Source organism: Dendrobates tinctorius, unplaced genomic scaffold (assembly GCF_039654945.1).
Source record: "Dendrobates tinctorius isolate UK_male_01 unplaced genomic scaffold, ASM3965494v1 ptg000055l, whole genome shotgun sequence".
Lineage (NCBI taxonomy): Eukaryota > Metazoa > Chordata > Amphibia > Anura > Dendrobatidae > Dendrobates > Dendrobates tinctorius.
In genome coordinates, this window is record NW_027361723.1 from 1,358,076 (window position 1) to 1,383,849 (window position 25,774).

Sequence of the window (25,774 nt, forward strand, 5' to 3'; positions counted from 1 at the left end):
CTGCTCTTAAAATTCAAGTAAGTCAACAGCGCACACAAAGGTTAATCCTTTCCAGTAATCCAGATTAAACATACTGTTTCAACAAGCATTGTCTTTTAGTATACTCAACACTAAGGCTGCAGTTCAATAACCATTGCTGGTCTGACCTCATGAACTCTGGTTTCCAAGAATTGGATATGGGGCCTTCAAATGCTGACATTTCAGGTTAATTTCAATATGGACTAATCAATATATTACAATATGTAGGCTATAAGATATCCATATTTTTATTAGCCCCACACCCTTCAGGCACTTCACGAGAACTAAAGCAATATGGAAGGAAAAAATTAACATTTTACATTTTTTCACAAAAAATTTACATCGCAACCAGTTTTTTTTGTGTGCAATTTCTCCTAAGTACACCGATACCCCGTGTGTGGGGGGAAAGCTACTGTTTGGGCGCATGGCAGGGCTCATAATGGAGGGAGCATCATTTGACTTTTTGAACCCAAGATTGGCTGGAATCAGTGGTGGCGCCATGTTGCGTTTGAAGACCCCTGATGTTCCTAACCAGTGGAAACCCCCCAATTCTAACTCCCAACACCACAAACGTAACTCCCACGCCGCGACCGTCAGTAACTCCCACGCCGCGACCGTCAGTAACTCCCACGCCGCGACCGTCGGTAACTCCCACGCCGCGACCGTCGGTAACTCCCACGCCGCGACCGTCGGTAACTCCCACGCCGCGACCGTCGGTAACTCCCACGCCGCGACCGTCGGTAACTCCCACGCCGCGACCGTCGGTAACTCTAGCCCCAACCCTAGCCCTAATAGGAAAATGGAAATAAATTTATTTTATTATTTTTCCCTAACTATGGGGGTAATAAAGGGGGGTGTCATGTACTATTTTTTTTTTCTTTTGATCACTGTGATTGGGTCTATCACAGGGATCAAAATGAACGAATTGGAGAAATCTCCTATTGTTGCCCAGCGCCGGCCGGCAGATCTCAGCGGGCGCACTGCACATGCACCAGCCATTTTCTTCCCAGAAGAAGACGTCGGTGGAGGGACGGGGGACACTGCAGGTACCTGGGTGGCTCGAGGGACACCATTTCTCTCTCCTGTGATGTGCTAGATCATATCAGAGGAGAGAGAAATAAATGTGAAATCTGACTTTTTAAAAAAAAAAAAAAAATTTTGTAGTTGCTGCTATTTGGTGAATAACGGCGATTGCAACACTGGGGATGTAAAAAACCGACCTGAATCATGTTCTCCGGGGTCTCCTCTGAGACCCCAGAGATTTTCCGACACTGGGGTGGGCGCTATAACCTTATTTCTCAGCGCCGTTAAAAAGCGGCGCAGAGGAATACATACCCTTAATTGCCGCTGTTAAAAGGCGTATCGGCGGTCGTTAAGGGGTTAACTCACGTACACAAAATACAAATTTTGCTGAAAAGTTACCTAAACGTATAGTTACCCTTTAATCAGGGCTGCGGAGTCGGTAAACTAAACCTTCAACTCCTCAATTTCCCTGACTCCCGACTCCACAGCCCCGGTCACTACTGACTTGGACGTAAAGCGCAGCACAGATTCATCTCAGCTAAAAGCCCAGATCCTGAGATCAGGAACAGATCGGACCTTTATAGGACATTTCGGAACTTTCCCAAATTCTTCTGAAAACATTTACATCTCATCCTGCATTGTACTTCTGTACCCAATGATATATTGTCGGAGTTGGTCCTTTTTAGGCCTCTTTCACACATCAGGTTTTCGCCGTCCGGCGCTTTTGACAAAAACCGGATCCGACGAAATGCAATGCCGGATCCGGTTTCCCCCCCATTGACTTGCATTTGCGCCGGATGGCCATGCGTTTCATCCGGTTTTCGCCGGATCCGGCAATGTGTCGCAATCCGGCGTCTGGAAAAAACGGCTACTGTAACGTTTTTTGTCTCCGGCGAAAAAGCCGGACACGCCGGATCCGGCGCGTCCGGCTTTTTCACACAATGAAAGCCTATGAGCTCCGCAATGCGCCGGATCCGGTTTTTTTTGGTCTACGCATGCTCAGTAGCTCTGCCCACAAGACACATATATAAAAGCATGACAGTGGGACCCTCAGCCACACCCAACATGCCACCAAAGACAGGAACCAGGCGCAGGAGAAGGCAGGAGACCACTGCAGCACCATCAGCACCACCCCAAATGGAGCAGCATGCTGAACAACAGGAGGGGAGTCCAGCAGCAGATGAGAGATGGTAATTATCAAATCCCCCATTCCTCCAAACTAGGGCCATGGAATATCAAGGTATTCATTGGCCCTTTGTTTCTCTTTATTCAACAGCCGCCCAAGAGATGCAGCAACAGTGGCAGCACTGGCAGCAGCAGGAACACCACCCACAGGCATGGAGTGTGGCCACCAGGAAGACAGCACATCATCTTCTGGGAGCCCTCCCTCGCATCGTCAGCGTTTGACGGTAAGTTTTTATTTCCAAAATCCATCATCTCTGTAATATATGTCTATTCATTGCCTTTTATTTCACAACAGGAATCACAAGATGAAGAGGAGCTCCCAGAAGAAGAAGGAAGGGGTGGACAGACACTTGGAGTGGGCTCACAATTGGTAAGTTTTTTGCATCAAACGCAGAAACACAACATCACACTACACACAACACATAGAAAACAATGTTCTGCAGACCACACACAGCAAACAAATGCCTACATCCAAAGACATAACATTTTTTGTTTTCTTCTCTAGTCTTCCCAATCTGGTGCTCGGCCAAGAGGTCCTCGCAGTGCCTCCCAGGGTCGTCGGCGACAGCTACGCGGCGGTCACCAGCGTGTAAGTATAAATATTTTTGCTTTGTTTTTTTGCACTTTTTATTTCATTTTTTTTGTGGAGGCTAATTATGTTATTTTTGTCTTTTTCTTTAACAGCCTTCACAGCGTGCTCCCGACTCTGACGGTGAGGATGGAGGACTCGATGTGGACCGCCTCATCGATCTCGTCAGAGAAAGGGAGCCGCTCTGGAATATGGCTGACCGCCGCCACGCTGACCTTATCGTTACCCGACGACTCTGGGAGGAAATCTGTTCGCTCCTTGTTGGCCGCTGGGAGGACCTCGAAGCTCGGGCCCAGATTAAAGAGCGTAAGTATATACAGTACCGGTTGCTTGATGTAAACCAGTGTTTCCCGAACAACAGTCCTCGTGGTCCCCACGGATCATGTGTTCAGGATTTCTATTTACTATGGAAATCCTGAAAACATGACCCCTGGGGACCATGAGGACTGGAGTTTGGGAAACACTGATGTTGTATACTAACCACTTTGTCCTTTCTCGTTTCAGGGGAGAGAATTGTGAAGCGGTGGCGGTCTGTGAGGGATCGTTTCAAGAAGGAGTTCAATAAAGAGATGCGGGCCCCGAGTGGATCTGGAGGACGCAGGAGCAAGTACAAGTACGCAGAAGCCCTGTCGTTCCTCCGGGAAACAATGGTCACTAGAAGGTAAATATTACACACCACATGTGACAAAAAAATGTTTAGATGTAACAATTTTTTTTCAGCCAGGGCCATACCATGTCAGTATTTTAATTGTTTTTTTTTCTCTTTATTCCACAGCACGGTGAGCAGCACTCGGGAGCCTGCATGATTGGACCCTTCTGAGGCGATCCCTGAGGAGACCGGCACCGAGGGACACTTCGACCGCCCCGGTACATCTGCACCTTCCCAGCCTTCCCACACATTCGACCCATCTGTCCCATCCACCAGCACAGGAGCATCGTGGCCGCCTACATTACATGAAGCTGCTGGTGAGGAGATCGCTTTCCCTTTACCCCACCCTTCTGCCCCTGCCACCTCTAGTACACCGGGTACTGGGCGGCAGCGGCAGAGGGGTCAGGAAAAGAGTTATGCGCCAGAGTTCTTGCATCTGAATGCATCTTTCCAGAACTGTCTAAAAGTCTTGTCAGAGCAAATCTCCGCAGGCTATCAGCAGATCAACTCCAGCATTCTGGAGGTGAAGACACTTCTGCAAACCATGCATTCAGAAGCAAGATCTTCGCCAAGCCACACCTTTTTCAGGTCTGTTGTGGAGCGCATGGAAACGCTCTCTCCTACCCAGCAGATGCATGTAATGCATTCGTGCCACGGTGCTCTACAGCAGGTTACCTCCCAACCTCCACCTCCCACCACTGTAGTTCCTCCACCTGCACCCCCTCCAGCCACTTTCCATCCTCCCCCTCCTATTACATCTGCACCCCCTCCAGCCACTTTCCATCCTCCCCCTCCTATTACATCTGCACCCCCTCCAGCCACTTTCCATCCTCCCCCTCCTATTACATACCAGCCACCTCCCCAGTACCAGCCACCTCCCCAGTACCAGCCACCTCCCCAGTACCAGACATCTCCCCACTTCCAGCAACCTGCCCCATACCAAACTCCTTCCCCATACAACTTGCCATCAACATCATCTGCTCCTACAGTCCCTGCCCAACCCTCCACTCCACCGCCCCCCACCTCTTCTGCCTCCCACATGTCCACCCATTCTGTAGCTTTTTCCACACCTTCCCCTCTAACTGTTCCTTCCCCACCACGATCCCAGTCCTCTCTCCACACTCCCAGTGTCGAAGTGTCCCGCAGCCCCTCCAGCAGTATTTCCACCCCACACTACACAGATTTGTAATGTGTTTTTTAATAAAAATGCCTATTGGTTTTAAAACCTTTATTAAAAAAGTTTTTTGCACATTAAAAACATTTTACAAAAAAAAATATTTTAAATAAAAGTTAAATTATTGTTTACACTGGTTGTCTGTCATTTCTTTCTGCGGCGAAATATGTTTAAAAAAAAGGTTAAATACAGGGTATTTCAAAGGTAAAAAGGTATTCAAAACTAGGTACAGTGGGGCAAAAAAGTATTTAGTCAGTCAGCAATAGTGCAAGTTCCCCCACTTAAAAAGATGAGAGGCATCTGTAATTTACATCATAGGTAGACCTCAACTATGGGAGACAAACTGAGAAAAAAAAATCCAGAAAATCACATTGTCTGTTTTTTTTCCATTTTATTTGCATATTATGGTGGAAAATAAGTATTTGGTCAGAAACAAGCAATCAAGATTTCTGGCTCTCACAGACCTGTAACTTCTTCTTTAAGAGTCTCCTCTTTCCTCCACTCATTACCTGTAGTAATGGCACCTGTTTAAACTTGTTATCAGTATAAAAAGACACCTGTGCACACCCTCAAACAGTCTGACTCCAAACTCCACTATGGTGAAGACCAAAGAGCTGTCAAAGGACACCAGAAACAAAATTGTAGCCCTGCACCAGGCTGGGAAGACTGAATCTGCAATAGCCAACCAGCTTGGAGTGAAGAAATCAACTGTGGGAGCAATAATTAGAAAATGGAAGACATATAAGACCACTGATAATCTCCCTCGATCTGGTGCTCCACGCAAAATCCCACCCCGTGGGGTCAGAATGATCACAAGAACGGTGAGCAAAAATCCCAGAACCACGCGGGGGGACCTAGTGAATGAACTGCAGAGAGCTGGGACCAATGTAACAAGGCCTACCATAAGTAACACACTACGCCACCATGGACTCAGATCCTGCAGTGCCAGACGTGTCCCACTGCTTAAGCCTGTACATGTCCGGGCCCGTCTGAAGTTTGCTAGAGAGCATTTGGATGATCCAGAGGAGTTTTGGGAGATTGTCCTATGGTCTGATGAAACCAAACTGGAACTGTTTGGTAGAAACACAACTTGTCGTGTTTGGAGGAAAAAGAATACTGAGTTGCATCCATCAAACACCATACCTACTGTAAAGCATGGTGGTGGAAACATCATGCTTTGGGGCTGTTTCTCTGCAAAGGGGCCAGGACGACTGATCCGGGTACATGAAAGAATGAATGGGGCCATGTATCGTGAGATTTTGAGTGCAAACCTCCTTCCATCAGCAAGGGCATTGAAGATGAAACGTGGCTGGGTCTTTCAACATGACAATGATCCAAAGCACACCGCCAGGGCAACGAAGGAGTGGCTTCGTAAGAAGCATTTCAAGGTCCTGGAGTGGCCTAGCCAGTCTCCAGATCTCAACCCTATAGAAAACCTTTGGAGGGAGTTGAAAGTCCGTGTTGCCAAGCGAAAAGCCAAAAACATCACTGCTCTAGAGGAGATCTGCATGGAGGAATGGGCCAACATTCCAACAACAGTGTGTGGCAACCTTGTGAAGACTTACAGAAAACGTTTGACCTCTGTCATTGCCAACAAAGGATATATCACAAAGTATTGAGATGAAATTTTGTTTCTGACCAAATACTTATTTTCCACCATAATATGCAAATAAAATGGAAAAAAAAAACAGACAATGTGATTTTCTGGATTTTTTTTTCTCAGTTTGTCTCCCATAGTTGAGGTCTACCTATGATGTAAATTACAGACGCCTCTCATCTTTTTAAGTGGTGGAACTTGCACTATTGCTGACTGACTAAATACTTTTTTGCCCCACTGTATATAACTGTGGGTACATTTTACCTTTTTGCCACAGTTGTGTTCCTGGTTGTGTTTGAAGCAAAGTATTTCACCTAAAAAGTTGTGTTTATTGTTGGTGATTTCCTAACAATGTACACAACTTTTGTTAAAAGGTGAAATACTTTGCATAAAACACAACCAGGTACACACCTGTGGCCTAAAGCTAAAAATAGAGACCATGACAAGATAGCCAACTTTGGTTGGCAAAGGTATATACTGTTGGTACAGAAGGTACACAAGTTTGGTTAGGGCACAAATCTTTCACACTCTGTCATCCCAGTGTACTCTGCCTTGAGGTGACATAAAGTATAGTGCAAAATTGTCCCTCATTACTGAAACCGTCACAGAACTTCTAGTGGTAATGTCATGGTAATCTTGCAAGGTGGTTTCTTCAGCGGTGTCCTCAATGGAAATGGGTTCCTTGCAGATAACAAAATTGTGGAGTACCACGCAAGCTTTGATCACCTCGTCCACAGTTTCTGTCTTGAGGTTGATCGCAGTCAATAGGACCCGCCATTTGGCTGTCAGAATACCAAAGGTACATTCCACCATTCTTCTTGCTCTTGTGAGGCGGTAATTAAAAATGCGTTTTGGTCTTGTCAATCCTCTGCTAGAGTACGGTTTCAAAAGGTGTTCTGACAGCTGGAAGGCTTCATCCCCTACACAGACAAATGGCATAGGTGGACCAGATGTTTGCGGCAGCGGTCTAGGGGGCGGGAACTGGAAGGTGTTTCCATACAGTTTACGCCCCATGGCAGACAGTTTGAAAACTTGAGAGTCATTGGAGCGGCCATAGGCCCCAATATCAACCGCAATAAATTTGTATTCCGCGTCAGCGATGGCCATGAGGACAATTGAAAAATATTTCTTGTAATTGAAATATTCCGATCCCGATCCGGCTGGCTTTACAATGCGGATATGTTTCCCGTCCACAGCGCCCAAGCAGTTTGGAAACTGACATATCTGTTGAAACTTGTCAGCAATTTCAATCCACCTCTCTGTTGTGGGCTCTGGTAAAAACTCTTCAGCTAAGGAGTCCCACAGTGCACGGCATGTGTGCTTCACTATTCCAGATATGGTGGAAATCCCGAGTCTGTACTGGAAATGCAGTGACGAAAGGGATTCTCCAGTTGCAAGAAATCTGTGGGGAATTAAAAAACAATCAATTAGTTTTAAATCACAGCATTACATACCAAAACTGACCTAACACTTGGAGATACAAACTACCACCAACAAGATTGCAGTGAAAGTGTGCTCTGATGCGATCACATCCAATAAATGTGGCTTACCTTAAAGTCACCATCAGACGCTCTGCGGGTGAAACAGAGAAGCGGCAATAGGTGTCCGCTTTTCTTATGAGGTGTGCAATGCGCTCCACCAAGTAATCAAAATTCTCCATTTTCATCCGAACATATCCAAAAAATTTCTCCAGGTTTCGTCGAAGGTCCATGCAGAGTGTAGAATAGACCCCACGCGTCATTCTCTTGGCTGTGATGGGGTGGATCCACAAACGTCGTCTACGATGCCTGATGCGCTGCTGTCTCGCTCTCTCCTTCTCCAGAACAATCACCCTCAAACGATTCGCCTCCGCTGTAAAATCCGCCAAATTCTTCAAAATATTTCCAATCACAACATCCATCTTCGCCAGTAACTTGCTCTTCTCTCCAACCTGCACTTTCTCCTCTACAACCTGTCAAAGAAGGGCTGTAGGAACACGCTATATATAGTTTTCCAGTAGCCAATCCCATTCGGAAGGCCACAAGGGTCAATTTTAAAAACCGGATCCGGCGTAATCCGTCAAAAAACGGAACAAAAACCGGATGAACCGGATGAGACGGATCCGGTTTTGTCTGTCAAGAACAAGACGGATCCGGCAGAAAAACGGATCCGTCACATCCGGTTTTGCGAAATATTTGCCTGATCCGGCGCGCCGGAACGCGCCTGACGCCGAAAACCTGATGTGTGAAAGTAGCCTAATACCAACTCCAGAGCCCTGCTTTTGATTAAAAATGCTTCCCTCAAACTTATATGAACTTATATATGTTAAAGGGAATCTCTCACCCCATTTTAGCCCTATGAGCTGCCACCACCGCCATCAGGGGCTTATCGCCAGCATTCTGTAATGCATTCTGTAATGCTGTAGATAAGCCCCCGATGTAACCTGAAAGAGAAGAAAAAGAGCTAGATTTTACTCTCCCAGGGGCGGTCCGGTTTCGGTCCGATGGGTGTCACCAGAGGTCGCATTAACGCCTGTCTGAGCGTCTATGACGCACAGGCAGGCGAAAAAACGCCTTCAGATTAGTACGATACGTCCACGGAACTCATCGTTCTAAGCTACAGTGGCAGCGAGTTGGACGGAGCTGGGGAAAGGGCAATATCAGATGTTGCGGAGCGACTCACATCATCGCGGCGCGCCCTCTGTGCTTGTCTCTCAGCGGGTGGTAGCGTGCAGCAGCGGCCATACGGACACGTGACCCGCGCGACTGACGTCATCGCGGCGCGCGCTCTCTGTGCATCTCAGCGTGTGTAACATCAGTCGGCCTCTCCGCGGCCAATGGCAGCCGGGGGCAGGGCTTGCTGGCTGTGCGTTATTGGCGGCATGTGACGTGGGCGTCACTCGTACGGTGGTCAGCACTATTATGGAGATAGGGGTGCAGTATACGTACTCCTCCGTGGTGAAAAATACTCCTCAAAAATATTGGGAGGAGTATTTTTACTCCACTGAAAAATATGTAGCGCGACCTCTGGGTGTCACGGTCCGGTGCCTCCCATAATCTAACGGTGACGTCTTCTTCTTTGCTTCCCATCGCGGCTCCTGCGCAGGCGCACTGCTCTGCCCTGTTGAGGGCAGAGCAGAGTGCGCCGGAGCCGCGACGGGCAGGAATGTAGAGGAAGTCATCGCTGCAAGATTGGAGGCACCGGATCTGACCGCAACTCCCTCCGGACCCAAACCGGTCCCGGACCGCCCCCGGGTGAGTATAATATAACTCGTTTTTCATATCTTTCAGGTTACATCGGGGGCTTATCTACAGCATTACAGAATGCTGTAGATAAGCCCCTGATGGCGGTGCCGGCAGCTGATGGTCAGAAAAATTGATGACAGATTCCCTTTAAGATAATGTTCTTTGGATTGATTCTCCCTCTTGGTCTGTCCATTACTTTGTCATTTATGGTAAGCAGATAAATGAATAGATCCCTCTAGAATTTTGAGACAAATTGTGCTCCATGGTCTGGGATAATACAGGGAGGAAGACTATGGAAACAGAAAATATCACTGGAGAAGACGTTAGCCAGCTGAGGGTCAGGACAACCTCAACATCAAGCGTGACATCTTGGAAAATCATCTACCACAGCCTAAATGGTCGGAAACCAAACAAAGAAAAATGTATAGAGGAGGGTTCAATTTACACTCGCCCTTACAAATACTTTTATTAGATATATACATAAAACATTAAGCAGAAAACGCTCTAACCAAGACTTTAGCGGAAGATCAGTCCTGTACGTTGGAAAGTGCAGCCACCGTAGATCAGATTTGTTACGGGAGCTTGGAGGAACTGAGAGCCGAGGAAGTTGAAGGCCAAGTATACATCTTCACCTCTCAACGATTTTCTGTCTCTAAAGCTCTCTGCCGAAAAGTCTTCACTTGGGGCCACTCCTCACTTCTTTCTGGCCATCCTGGAGTCAACATACTGCGGAACTTCTCTCTTGGTTCTAATGGTGGCCTTCATCGGGACAAGACGTTAAGAAGTTCTTTGCATCTTTCGCTCCTCTTGTCAGTCACCTCGTGGTCCCTTATAACCACTACACACTCCACCAGAACCTCGGTCTAAGATAACAATGGGCTCTGTCATAGACCTTCCTGTTGTGTGAGGGTTTATTACCATTTTCTAGTTCAAAAAAGTCCCCTTAAAATACTTTTATTAGGTATACATAAAAACAATATACAAAAACACGGTGAGATCATTACTAACACACAGGTGCCTCACCTAAAAGAGGACAAGATGCCAAGGTCGTTCAATCAGGGCAGATAGATAAGGTCTTCGTGTTCCTCGTTAACCCTAGGTTCTCCCTACCTGGCTGCGGAGATTCATATATGAAATGGCGCCCCCTCTCAACATAGACGGGCCCTACAAGTCCTAACGTGCACCCTTTCTAGAGACTTTCCACAGGACTGATCTTCTGCTAAAGTTTTGGTTTAGATACAGTCGGTCACCTTTTAGATCTGCGGTGGAGTTCAGGCCTCGATGTGTCGAAGCTGTTTTAGTCACACAAATGAGACCAACAATATTAGATAAGTGGATTTAATGTTATGGCTAGTCATTGTATATTGGGGAGAAGGTTGAGGATCGTCTTTTGTAAATATTGAAGGCGGCTGTCCACTGATCCATTAATGTTTATCACACAGATGGATCCAGGAGGAGAAACCCACCATTGAGAGTGTCCCGTCCTCTGTACTCCCCGGATCGTCCAGAGGAGGATCACAACGTCCCGGAGAGTGATCAGGTAGACCAGTGGTCCCCAACCTTTTTTGCACCAGGGACCGGTTTCAAGCAAGACCATTCTTCAATGGCCCGGTAGGGCGGGGATGGAGGTGTGGCAGGGGCGGGGCTTTGGTCATAAGGGGGCGGGGCTATGGACACGGTTGTAGTGTAGCAGTGCATACTTATAATTAAATAACATTTATAATGTGACTCAACTCCCCATCATTGCCTTCACCCCATCACTCCCCTCTCCCCATCATTGCCTTCACCCCATCACTCCCCTCTCCCCATCATTGCCTTCACCCCATCATTGCCTTCACCCCATCACTCCCTTCTCCCCATCATTGCCTTCACCCCATCACTCCCTTCTCCCCATCATTGCCTTCACCCCATCACTCCCTTCTCCCCATCATTGCCTTCACCCCATCACTCCCTTCTCCCCATCATTGCCTTCACCCCATCACTCCCCTCTCCCCATCATTGCCTTCAGCCCATCACTCCCCTCTCCCCATCATTGCCTTCAGCCCATCACTCCCCTCTCCCCATCATTGCCTTCACCCCATCACTCCCCTCTCCCCATCATTGCCTTCAGCCCATCACTCCCCTCTCCCCATCATTGCCTTCACCCCATCACTCCCCTCTCCCCATCATTGCCTTCACCCCATCACTGCTGTCTCTCCATCACTTCCCTCATGGCCTTCTCCTCATGTCCCCATCTCCTCCAGGGCCAGGCTACACAAACACAGACCAACACACACACACACACACACACACACACACACACACATATTATATGTACACACACACAGACACCACCTCTCTCACCTGCCCGCCGCCCGCGCTTCCTCGCTCTGACACAGCAGCGGCGCTCTCCTCTCTGTGTCAGTCAGACAGGAAGCGCGAGCGGCGGGCAGGAAGCTGGACGGGTCCTTGCAGCTCCGCTCCTGCTATTCCCTCTTGCAGGCAGCGGAGCTGCTTGGATCGCTCCCTGCCGCCGCTACACACGCCGCCCCAGCCCCCGCTACGCCACTGACCGCCCCTGGCTCCCCTTGTGTCCGCGGACCGGCAAGGGCACTGCAGCGGACCGGCGGTTGGGGACCCCTGAGGTAGACGACGCTGAGCTCTCACCGAAATACGACCATGACGTAATCGAACCAAAGTTCATCTTAGATTACTTTTATTTTATACTTAGGATGAAAATCTGAATGGTATTAAGGTCGTGGTTATAGATGATGAAGAAGAGGAGGAGATGGAGGATGATCTGCCGTGTAAGGAGGGGAGACCATCACTGGTTGTAATAGAAAAAAAAGAGCAGTTTTTCGGGATCCTACACCCATCACTTGGACACATACAGACAATCTATTCACTCACCGTGTGTTTCCTACAGGTGGACTTCCTACAGAGAGATGTCCCTGTCCTAGGTATTCCCCGGACCGTCCAGAGGAGAATCACCACGTCCCGGAGAATCAGCAGGTAGTCATGTTTTCATACCCTTATAGATTGTGTACATGGAGGTTTTATTTTTTCTTTAGTTTTCCAGCAGAATCTATTGGAAAAATACGCTCAAAAGACTGAATAGATTTACAGAAAAGTGGTTTTACAATGGTATTGAGTCATTTGAGCTATTTTTCAGGCGTCTTTTTGAGCAGCCCCTCTTAAAATAAAAAAGAAACCTTGAAAATGTCCGTGCACACAGCCTTAGTCTTTGGCTGAGGTTTGTAGACAAATGAAGTGGATGACGCTATCTGTGGCCATTCTGAACATTTTCTCAGGCTTTGCTGGTTTCTTATGTGGATCTGTTAGATGTCTCCATCTGTGCTGCATTAGTCTGACGTGTTTCAGTTGGTATTTTAGGGTGAAGATCTGACTATTAAAGTGGAGGCTGACACAGAGGATGAGTGGATACGGGACGATCCACCTGGTCGTGATGAGGAAACCATAATAAGTATGTAGTAATAAAGTATGTAATAAATCACTTCTGAGGAAAGTATAAACTGCGACCAAAGATGAAATTCTAGGACATTTCTTAAATATCTTTTGTTAACAAATCCGATGATGATCGTGAAAAAAAAAAATGTTTTTTTCCCAATGAGTGCAAGATCCGGTTAAGTTCTCTTTTCGGGGAGACATCAATGACGATTGGGCAGGGGAGGTTTCAGATCTGATTAGGAGGGGGGTAAGCAAATTCATTCACCTGTTTCGCAGTCTTATTGAGCCGTTGGTCCATAAAATACAGTTAGAGAATAAAATCACCGGCATCATCAATGTTCCTGATCATGCCGTCAATAGTTACCGTAAGTACAATCGTGTTGTAATAATTTACCAATGCATCTCAATGGGGCAGTGAATCGGTGACATATTTTCCTGCCCTGCTTCCAGGATTCTGAACTCCACAGTAAGATATGTAATAAAATGTCTGTGTTATACAGGCCAAGTGAAAGAGGAGGAGGATAAAGCTGCTTTGAAAGGGCTATTATGCAAAAAGAGGACATAGCTGTGTGAAAAGGGTTAACCAAGAATAAAGGGAGCTAGCTGCATGTAAAGGGCTAAACGGAGTTACAACACAGGCTGGATCTGACACGTTTTATCTCTGATATTTCTTCTCCCCTTCAGCTCCCTCCTGCTCTTAATACACAGAAATCGTCTTCTATTACTTAATACATCACTACATATCAGTCTGATCTATGTCATATATCTGTGTGCCGTGCGACAGCAGCTCAGATACCTTGTGACAATCCCTTCTCGCACACACTTGTATCTCAGTGGCATATCTGGTGAGATGGTGGAGAGACAAATGTAACTAACTTCAGCCTTCTACCTTTAAAGGCCCAGAGCATGTATTACTAGTGAGGAGCGAACGTGCTCTGAGGTGTTATCTGAGCGTGCTCATGGGCTGACTTCGGCGTGCTCGAATACTATGTTCGAGTCCCCGTGGCTACATCTCTCATGGATGATCGACAGCCACAACACATGCAGGGACTGCCTAACAAGCAGTAGAACAGCTGCGTGGACTCGAACATAGTTTTTGAGCACTTGGTTAGCACTAGAGCATGCTCGGAGAACACCTTATCCAACCACGTCCACTCATCACAAATTAGAGAGGAAATATATTTTTCTTCATTATACATACATAGATTTGAGAAATGGCTATATGTTGGTCTCCGCTTGCCTCGTGCAGTTTTTTTTTTTTTTGATCAAGTAGTTTTTATTAAAACATCCAGATTGTAACATAAACTCCAGACAGATACAAAATGTTCCGAGCAGATTAATACATTTTCCTTTAACATGAAGTAACCCCCCCCCCCCAAATCCCCATCTCATTATCCTTTATTATCAAACTGATACATCACCTCTTGATAAAATTTTACACAGCTATACAAGTAGAAACTCCGTCAGAAGCAATTAAACGACTCCCAACCTTCTCTGCAGTAGGTCCGCAGACGCCACGCCCCGATAATCCATCCATCTGCCCCACACATTTTCGAATTTTGTATGTTGACCTCTCTTAATGTATATATTCCTTTCCATGAGGACGATAAGGTTTATTTTGTTCACAAATTCTTTTTTGACTGGTGGTTTTTCATCCAGCCAATGCATCGCCATAAGCTTCCTAGCAGCATACAGCTAATCTCCCACATTCATCCGTGGCAATATCATCCACACATCCCAGGAGGCAAGTCAGCGGGTTACGCACAGTGTTTACCCCCATCACTTCTCGAATCAATTTGAGCACTTTCACCCAAGAGGGCTGAAGGCAAAAACACCACCACATCATGTGTAGAAGGCCGGCTCCTTCCTCAGAACACCTAGGGCATCTTGAGTCCCCTCTCCGTCCTGCCTTCATCATCCATAACGGGGTCCTGTATACTCTATAAACATATAGCTGTGACTCCCTTTTAGCCTCACTCGGAGAAACCTTGGGAATATATTGTAGTATGGATTCCCACTGAGACTCCGAAAAGGAACCCAAGTCTGCCATCCATTTTTCCCTCAACATTAACGGGTGTGTCAGTAAAAAAAAGTGTCCAACAGACCCCTGCACATTAGAGGGATGAATCCTCTCATATTCAGTTTTCTAAGGCGTGATAGGCCCTCTTCAGGGTGAGAATCCGCCTTATTGCTGCATTATAGTATCAGTTAAATCTAGTGCACAGATGAAGCCGGGGCCAGAACCTGCTGCTTCTCTCTGCATGGCAGAGGATCACCGTAGGAGGGTTCGGATACACAGCACTCCATCTGGTTTGGGTGCGTGGGTACAGTTCCACTCTGTAGGTAGATCAACAACAAAGACTCCGGCTCCTCTTATACTATTTTAATGGGCAATCCAATAAATAAATGTGACTTTTCAGTATCAACAATGCCGAACAATAGTCAGTGCCAGGTTGATGCATTCTTCTTTTCCGTATTCTGTGCCAGCATTGTTTATCCTGCCATTTATCATAACTGCTTACAAAAGACGTTAGATTGTCGGGTTAACTCTTTACACAACCAGAGGAGAGTGTGATTTTAATCGATCTGTCCCAATGGTGCATTCAGACTTGATGTTTGAGGTGAAGGTAAAACCGTTTCAAACACACATTCTAATCGAGTAACCAAGGTTCGAATTAAACAGAAGCCTATTTGAATCTTAGTCTCGTGACTCCCAATACTGTATCACCATGTGACTATAACATCAGGTCAGCTAGTCGATTGATCGGTAGTGTCCATCCTCTGCCAGCGATGACTCCCTGCTTTCATAGGAAGGTTATAAATGTTCTTACTTTCTGTTTAGAAGAAAATAATGAAATCAATTTTTATTATCTGAACAGATAATCCCAGTAAGAAGTCTTATAAAGTAGAAGATGAAGCTATTATGCAGCACTCCTCGGGAAGAAACTCCTATTCCCAGCATGGGAAATTGTTGCCCCATAAATCAAACCTTGGTTTACGTGAAAGAAGGCACACAGGAGAGAAGCCGTATCCATGTTTACTATGCGGAAAATATTTTACAACAAAATCTATTCTTGTTAATCATCAGAAAATTCACACAGGAGAGAAGCCGTATTCTTGTTCTGATTGTGGGAAAAGTTTTAGAAATAAATCACATCTTGTTAGACACGAGAGAATCCACACAGGAGAGAGGCCGTATTCTTGCTCCGTATGTGGGAAGTGCTTTACAGAAAAGGCAAATCTTGTTACACATGAGAGAATTCACACCGGAGAGAAGCCGTTTTCATGTCCAGAATGTGGAAAACGCTTTACGGATAGATCAAGTCTTGTAACTCATCAGAAAATTCACAAAGGAGTGAAGCCATTTCCGTGTGCAGTATGTGGAAAATGTTTTATATATAAATCAAATCTTGTTAGACATGAGAGAACTCACACAGGAGAGAAGCCGTATTCATGTTCACTCTGTGGGAAATGCTTTACAGGTAAAACAAATCTTGTTATTCATGACAGAATTCACAGAGGAGAGAAGCCGTATTCATGTCCAGTATGTGGAAGGTGTTTTACAGATAAATCAAGTCTTTTTATACATGAGAGAATTCACACAGGAGAGAAGCCGTATTCATGTTCACATTGTGGGAAATCCTTTCCAAAAAAATCACATCTTGTTAAACACCAGAGAATTCACACAGGAGAGAAACCGTATTCATGTTCAGAATGTGGAAAATGCTTCACAGGTAGACCGAATCTAGTTATACATGAGAGAATACACAGAGGAGAGAAGCCGTATTCATGTTCTGCATGTAAAAAATGTTTTACAGATAAATCAAGTCTTGTTAAACATGAGAGAAGTCACACAGGAGAGAAGCAGCTTTGATGTTATGTATGTGGAAAATGGAAAACAAGGAATCAAATTTAGAATCCATAATCTTTTTTTTTTTGTAATGTGGAAATCGTAGAAGAGCAAAAAATATTAACACTACAGGTTCTTCAAAGACACTTAAACAGGCATTAATATTATTCTTGGGGTGGAATTAGCTTGGATCTACTAAACACCCTACAAATACCAGAGTTCATCTGTGACCAGGAACCATGAATGAACAGTACTGTGGGTATTGAGAAGTAAAGAGAAGCCCTGTTTACTTTCATAGTCATGAAGCTGAATTGTCACCATGGAACTTGTAGACATAATATTTGATTTTCATTTATACAGTATATAAAATAAAAGTAACACTAATTAAATTTCTACTGTTGAGTGAGAACCTTAAAAACTTCTTTCTCCTTTGTGTATTCCGGTCCTTATTCAGCATCAATATTGGATTTACGATAAAATAAGGGTAGATCCAAAACGTCAGCGCAAATCTCTCAAATACTTTTCTCCGAGCATCGTGACAGGACTTAGGACCAAGATTTGGAATTCGAAAAATTTCCTTCTCTTTTTATATATTTTTTTTAGCCATTAGTGGGTTTACTGTAAAGTTCAGGCTCCGGGTCATGGTTTTAGACTCACATTGAGCTGTAGAGGGGCGCTTTGAGCATCGCTTTGCAAAATTAGGTTATCACCATCAGATTGTTCGGGTTCTGACACAGCAGCCCCACGAGTCAACTGGTATTAGCTGTTGTGGCCAGATGTTATCAATGAGCGAAGCTCTGTTGAAAGTGTAGTGGCCACTGCCGGGTACAGCAGGCCATCAGAAACCTGGGAAATGAGTTTCTGCCCCCAGTAACAAGCAGACGTGTTGTGTTCGGACTCAAAAGAAAGGTAAATTCACAGGGGAAAATATAATTCCGCTGTCGTCACCCTGTGAGCTCCCCAGCCAAAGATATGGCAAGTATAAGCTTTTAATAAGTTTTCAAAATAGAAGGTCCTCCCGGGAACAGCCCATATGTGAGGTCAACAAAGGTGGGAGTTCGTAAATATATGGGAAACCCATAAAACTGAAACAACCATTTTGAGAGTGGTCAGAACCTGGGGGATGTCAGCTAACATCCATGCTGTGGACTGAATTTGGGAACTCCCCACCCATCATCGACACGTCATACCAGTGACAGAGAGTAAGTTTCTTATTTTAGTCCCTTTTATTCCTAACTGTATATACTGTATTTTGTCTCCCTTTTATAATATCTTTTGTATTTTTGTAAACACTGCCTATATTTTCTGGAGTAAACTTATAAATGTGCTAGTTTCATTCTCCTTGCTCTATGACCGAACTGACACACACTCTGCACCAAATCAGGCTACCCGTGAGTTGGTTCCTGACCTGATGTAGGCGTTAGTATCAAACAAGGAACTGGTGGCAGCATAGCATCCAGGTGGTATTGGGGAACCCTGGCAGTGACGGATCAGAGGTTTATGTGTGTATTTCCCTGCCTGGAACTGGTGGTATACATACAGTCTTCACTGCAGAGTGCCCGCTAGCCAGTGTGTGACAAGGCAGCCTTTCCGGCGACTACTTATTCTAGGTGCAGTTCCCTGACTGACCTTGAGGGTAAGGGGGGCGCCAGAGAGCTGCACTTTCCTAACTGGAACTGAAAGTGGAAACAAAAGTCTGGTTATAACCCTGACACAGATCGCCTCCTGTATTTTTTTTTTTATAATAGGATCCTCAGTAGCAAGCAGTGGCGACTACACATTGAATTTAACTGTAATTGCTTACATCTTGCCACCAAAATATGGTAACTGGAGGTTCCAGGTGTCAGAAACCCACCCGTCATCCCGTATGTTTGGTTTGGCGCCCACTGACCCCTAGCAGTGCCATCACGAGTGCCAATGGGGTGTGCTGACGGATGGCGGCTGAAAGCCCCAGTGCCTGTCGTGAGGCTGAGAATCGTGGAGACTGGATATAGTGATCCTGTGGTGGAAAGACACAAAAAATCATAGAAAAAAAATAAAAGAATAATAAAAACTAATCTGAATCACCACACACACACACACCTCCACCTTATAAATAAAGAAAAGATACAAACAAAAAAAATATCTGGAATCCCAGAAACTGGTAATGTCTGATCAAAATATAGAAAACTTTCCTACGTACAATAAATGCCGGAACAAAGAAAAATGGCAATTATATTCTTACATGTATTCTTATTGAATCTTCTACAAAAATGCAATAAAATAGATGAAAACAAAATGTTGATCCCAAGAAAGAGAGCGAATAAGACCAGAGCTCCCTGCACAGAGAACCCCGTCACCTCACAGATCTCCGCCGCTACCACTCAATGATCCCCATTGCCACACAAAGATCCCCACTCCTGCAGAATCCCACCACCGCACAGATCCCCACTCCTGCAGAATTCCACCACCGCACAGATCCCACTCCTGCACACAGATCCCCCGCAACCGCACAATGATCCCCGCTGCCGCACAGAGATCCCCATCGCCACACAAAGATCCCTGCCACTGCACAGATCCCCACTCCTGCAGAAACCCACCACCACACAGATCCCTGCTACTGCGTACAGATCTCCACTCCTGCACAGATCCCCACCACCGCACACAGAACCCCACCACCACACAGATCTCCACTGCCACACAAAGATCCCTGCCACTGCATAGATCCCCACTCCTGCAGAATCCCACCACCACACAGAGATCCCCATCGCCACACAAAGATCCCCACTCCTGCAGAATCCCACCACCGCACACAGAACCCCGCTACAGCCACAGTACTGTTATTCCTGGTCAGACATATGTAATAACGTGCAGGAGGAATATATGGCCTCACGGAGCAGGCAGACCGACAGTAAAAGGGGAGGTTTATTTACAGGGAGAATATCTGGTGAACATATGATATAACAGAGAAAATGCTGTAACAGGTGATATCAGAGACTGAAGAAATAACAGAAGTGTAAAACAACAGACAGTTATTCTCTTATGGGGATGAAACTTCTCAGTTTCTGGAGATCTTGCTTGTAGAGATCACTCTTCTCCCAGGTAGGCACCAGGGGTGCTTGATGTCATCTGTCTCTGGGGTCCTAGGTATAGTCCGACTGGCGTATGAGGGGTCAACGTGAGAGCTCAAGGGGTATGCGGGTGGCGGTATCCCCCTGCATGCAAGGTTCTTCCCTCTGTTGCAGCAGCGGCGTTCCCTCACCAGGGTCAGGGGCTCTGCCTGCGGCAGTCTCTCTTGGCAGGTCAGTGTCACGTTACCGTATGTTCCTCGGTGACAGGGAAGCGTCTCAGGATGAAGCAGGGCCTCACTGCAGGGGAGCGTCTCGTCAGGGCGCGCAGTCTGTCGATGTGAGAAAGTCTAACAGGAGGGGAGCGACCAGCCCTCCAAGAGGTGCAGGGACAGGCTTCTCGTACTCAGTGTTCAGTCGCTGCGCCTGTCTCCTGTCCTCTCCTCTGTCAGCGTCCTCTCTGCTCCCGTCCCTGTGCTGTTCTGCTGAAAGCACGCCCCATTCTCCCGCTCTCCGTCCTGCCCTGTTCCTGGTACTCGCGCAGTCCCCTAGAGCATCCCCCGGGGAACCTAATGCCCTGCTCGATGGTTCCGGGCACGGAGCTAGGAAGGCAACTCCCCCTCGGCTCCTTTGGTGCTTCACCCCCTTACATTCCCCCTCTCTGTGAGCGCGCCATTCCACGGGCGAGAGTTTCTGGAGCTTTTGCTGACAATCGTCCAGACCTCGTACAATTTGCTGCCAAATGAATTCATCCTGATTGTAGCGTCTGGGGGGTACACCTGCTGTTGCTCGCTCAGAACGTCTCAGATCAGGGGAGGTAGTGGAATCAGCCACCGGAAATGTGGAAGTTGGAGCCTCCTCAGTTACTTCCGTCGTTTCAGGCACCAGTCCAGTTTCTGGGTCTTCGTGGAGCAGAGAGTCTCCGTCTTCTTCAGGAACGAACATGGGTTCAGCCACCGGGGGGCGCTGGGACAGCTGGCACCACTGGAGGATCTTGAGACAAACAGGGACGCAGCATATTCCGATGTAATGTACGAGTGGGGAGTTCTTCACCTGCTTCAGGCTGAACTTCGTAGACGGGTCCTTGCCTACCAAGCCGTCGCTTCACCCTATACGGGCTTTTCTCCCACAGACACTCCAATTTGCTGTTAGGGCGCTTCTTTCTGATTGACTCGATCCCCTGGTCGTAGGGCTGTCCCTTTCTGGGGAGGGACAGCCCTACGAAGCCGGTTCTGCACCAACCGTTGAATGGTCCATAGCAAGTGATGATGCTCTCGAACCCAGGAGTACACCCCCGTCCGCGGGTAGTCCTCCTCGGGCTCTAACGCCAATTCAGTCAGTCCCTTCCCGGGTTGGCCGAAGAACAGTGAATAGGGTATGAACCCTGTGATACTGTGTTGACGGTTATTGTATGCCCACACCAATTGGGGGACGGACTCAGTCCAGCGTGCTTTCTGATATTCAAGTGTCCTCAGCATTTGGATCAGGGAGCGGTTGAACCTCTCACAAGCTCCGTTCCCCTGTGGATTGTAAGGGGTGGTCCGAGACTTATCGATTTTGTACAAGTGATGCAACTCTTCTATCACCTTCCCCAGAAAGCAGGCCCCTTGATCCGAATGGATCCGCTTGGGACACCAGTATACTTGAATGAAGTGTTTACAGATAGCATGGGCCGCAGATACGGCAGTCTAGTCCCGAGTAGGTGTGACCACAGCAAATTTGGAGCAGTGATCGATCATCACCAGGCAATGTTCATAGCCCTGGTGTGCTGGGCTGTTATGATTGAGTCACCGTAGGAGGCAAAAACAGAAATGCTAGCTAAGTCCTGAAAACCAGAGAAGTTGGCAACTATCAGATTGCAGACCCCTGAACCTATCAACACAACTAGCAGTAGCCGTGGGGGGGTACCTACGATGACCTAGACCCCTTGGTCACAGCCGGAGAGATACATAGGCCTAAAGAAGGAAAGGGGAAATCTAACTGCCCCAGAGCAGACCCCAAAGCAATAGGCAGCCCCCCACATATAATGACGGTGAAGCAAGATGAAAACACTTACACAGACAGAAAGACAGGCTGAGCAAAGACGGGGCCCAAAAACTACCTAGATAGGAACGGATAGGAAGGCTGCTGTCTGCAATCTGCCAAAACCCTATCAGAGACAAAAGCCAACAAGCTGATATAAAAATGGCCCTGAAGCAACTAAGCTTCAAAAACTAAATCAGCACTCAGTTACTTTCAGAAGACAGAGCTCACGGAACACTGCACACACCAGCAGGGAGTGGCACAATCCAAAAAGCAAGAAAAAACAAAAACAAAACTTAAATGCAAAAAGGCAAAACAGAAAACTTAGCTTTAGGAGAGCAGGAATCAGACTGGTGTCCAAGAGTCCACAGAGAAATCACCCGCAGGGCAGAAAGGGCGTAGGCTGCCTTAAATCCAGTCAGTGACTCCACTCAGCCAATCGTCTTCATTAGTCCCAGGTGCCTGATAATCAGGCTCACTACCTTCCTTCACTAGAATAGGGAGTTCACCAGGCCTCAGTGACGGAGGGGAAAATGAACTCACAACAGTACCCCCCCTTGAGGAGGGGTCACCGAACCCTCAACAACGCTACCAGGGTGAGCCCGATGAAAGGCACGCACCAATCTTTTGGCATGAATATCAGAGGCAGAGACCCAGGAATTATCCTCCTGACCATAACCCTTCCACTTAACCAAATACTGGAGTCTCCGTCTAGCCAGACGGGAATCCAGAATTTTCTCTACCTCATATTCCAAGTTACCTTCAACCAATACAGGGTCCGGAGGTGCCACCTCAGGCACAACTGGCTCAACGAACCTCTTCAACAAGGACTTATGGAACACATTATGGATCTTAAATGTGACAGGAAGAGCCAAACGAAAAGAGACCGGATTAATAATCTCCAAAATCTTGTAAGGTCCAATAAATCTAGGCTTAAACTTAGGAGAAGCCACCTTCATAGCAATATTTTTTGATGATAACCACACCATATCACCAATCTTAAACTGGGGACCAATGGTCCTATGTCGATTGGAAAACCGCTGGGCCTTTTCCTGGGAGAGAGATAACTTATCCACCACTTGGTCCCAGATCTGGTGCATTCTCTCCACCACAGTGTCAACACCTGGGCAGGCAGAAGGCTCCACCTGCCCTGAAGAAAATCGAGGGTGAAAACCAAAGTTACAAAAAAAAGGTGACATCAAAGTGGCAGAACTAGCTCTATTATTTAAAGCAAATTCGGCCAAGGGCAAAAATGAAACCCAATCATCCTGATCAGCGGAAATAAAACATCTCAAATACAACTCCAAGGTCTGGTTTGTTCTCTCTGTCTGCCCATTGGTCTGAGGGTGAAAAGCAGAGGAGAAGGACAACTGAATTCCCAACTTGGAATAGAACGTCCTCCAAAATTTAGACACAAATTGAACTCCTCTGTCAGATACAATGTTCTCAGGAATCCCGTGCAAGCGAACCACCTGTTGCAAAAACAGAGGCACCAACTCAGAGGAAGATGGCAACTTAGGGAGTGGTACAAGATGAACCATCTTAGAGAACCTATCACAAATCACCCAAATAACAGTCATTCTTTGAGAGACCGGCATATCAGAGATGAAATCCATTGAAATATGGGTCCATGGCCTCCTGGGGACCGGCAAAGGCATCAACAACCCACTAGAGCGAGAACAAGATTTAGACCGGGAGCAAGTCCCACAGGACTGCACAAAATTCCTGACATCATGAGACAAGGTGGGCCACCAAAAAGAGCGACTCACCAGATCTCTAGTACCAAAAATACCTGGATGACCAGTCAATGCAGAGCAATGAACTTCAGACATCACTCTCTTCTTCCACTGGTCAGGAACATACAACTTTCCACTGGGGCAACGCTCAGGTTTGTCCACCTGGAACTCTTGCAGAGCAAGTCTCAAATCGGACGAGATGGCAGAAAGAACTACCCCTTTGCCTAAGATGGTGGCAGGCTTGGTCACCACAGGAGAATCAGCAAAGAAACTCCTAGAGAGGGCGTCTGCCTTGACATTCTTAGTTCCAGGAAGGAAAGAGACCACAAAATCAAAACGTGTAAATAACAAGGCCCACCTAGCCTGTCTAGGGTTCAAGTGTTTAGCCGACTCTAGGTAAATCAAATTTTTGTGGTCAGTGAGGACCACAACTTGATGTTTGGCTCCCTCCAACCAATGTCTCCACTCCTCAAATGCTCATTTCATGGCCAACAGTTCCCGATTCCCCACATCATAGTTACGTTCAGATGAAGAGAACTTACGGGAAAAGAAAGCACAGGGATTCATTTTAGATGTTACCGGATCCTTTTGGGACAACACCGCTCCTGCACCAATCTCAGAAGCATCCACCTCTACCTGGAACGGGAGTGAGACATCAGGTTGCCGCAGAACCGGGGCGGAGGTAAATCTACGCTTCAGCTCCTGAAAGGAAGCAACCGCCTCCGGAGACCAATTCAACACATCCGCACCCTTCCTGGTCAGGTCAGTCAATGGTTTGGCAATACTAGAAAATTTTGCTATAAATTTCCGATAAAAATTAGCAAAACCCAAAAACTTCTGGAGGGCCTTCAAAGAAGTGGGCTGAACCCAATCATAAATGGCCGGTACCTTGGCCGGGTCCATTTCAATAGTTGACGGAGACAAAATAAATCCCAAAAAAGAAATTCTCTGTACTCCAAAAAGGCATTTTGATCCTTTGACATACAGAGAATTCTCTCTCAAGATCCGGAACACAGTCCGAATATGTTCCACATGAGAATCCCAATCCTTGGAGAAGATCAAAATATCATCCAGATAGATAATCAAAAATTTATCGACAAAGTCTCGGAAAATATCGTTCATGAAGCACTGGAAGACAGAAGGGGCATTAGTGAGCCCAAAAGGCATCACCAGGTACTCAAAATGTCCCTCCGGAGTATTAAACGCCGTCTTCCATTCATCCCCCTGCTTAATGCGGATAAGATTATACGCCCCCCTGAGGTCAAGCTTGGTAAACCAGCAAGCACCTCTGACTCTAGAGAATAGATCCGAAATCAGGGTATACTGATATTTAATAGTAATTTTATTGAGGGCACGATAATCAATACAAGGCCTTAAAGAACCATCCTTCTTGGCCACAAAAAAAAACCCGGCACCTAAGGGTGAAGAGGATGGTCTAATATGACCCTTCTCCAACGCCTCCTTAATATAGGACCGCATAGCCTCGTGCTCGGGTACAGATAAATTGAAGAGCCGTTCAATTGCACAGTCATAACTACTATGAGGAGGCAAGGACGCAGACTCATTCTCACTAAATACATCATAGTAGTCCGCCAAATAGTCAGGAACCTCATGCGACTGAGGAGAGGTGGAAAAAACCGGAGCCTCACTAAAGGTACACCGGCAACCCCAACTCACCACAGACACAGACTTCCAATCCAAAACTGGATTATGAATCTGCAACCAGGGAAACCCCAGAACAACGGCATCATGCAGACCATGCAACACCAAAAATCTGCAATTTTCTTGGTGGTCTGGGGTGACCCGCATGACCAACTGGGTCCAAAACTGAGGTTTATTTTTAGCCAGAGGGGTAGCATCAATCCCCCTCAAAGGGATAGGCGTCTGCAGAGGTGTCAACGGAAATCCACAACGTTTAGCAAAATCCAAGTCCATTAGGTTTAGCGCTGCTCCCGAATCCACAAAAGCCTTGGCGGAAAATGTGGACAGGGAACAGATCAGAGTAATCGCCAAAAGAAACTTAGGCTGAACCCCACCAACAGAAAACGTGTGTGCAAAGCGTTTCCCATGTTTAGGACAAACAGAAATAACATGTGAGGCATCTCCACAGAAAAAACACAGCTTATTACGCCTTCTGAATTCCTGACGTTGCGCCTTAGACAAAACGCTATCACATTGCATAGGTTCAGACGTCTGTTCAACCGGTGGCAACA

At 46.6% G+C, this 25,774-nt stretch overlaps 1 pseudogene; it reads left to right on the forward strand.

The window, feature by feature from the left end:
• The window catches only part of LOC141091591 (uncharacterized), a 116,332-nt pseudogene that overhangs the window by 22,336 nt on the left and 68,222 nt on the right, over positions 1–25,774 (forward strand).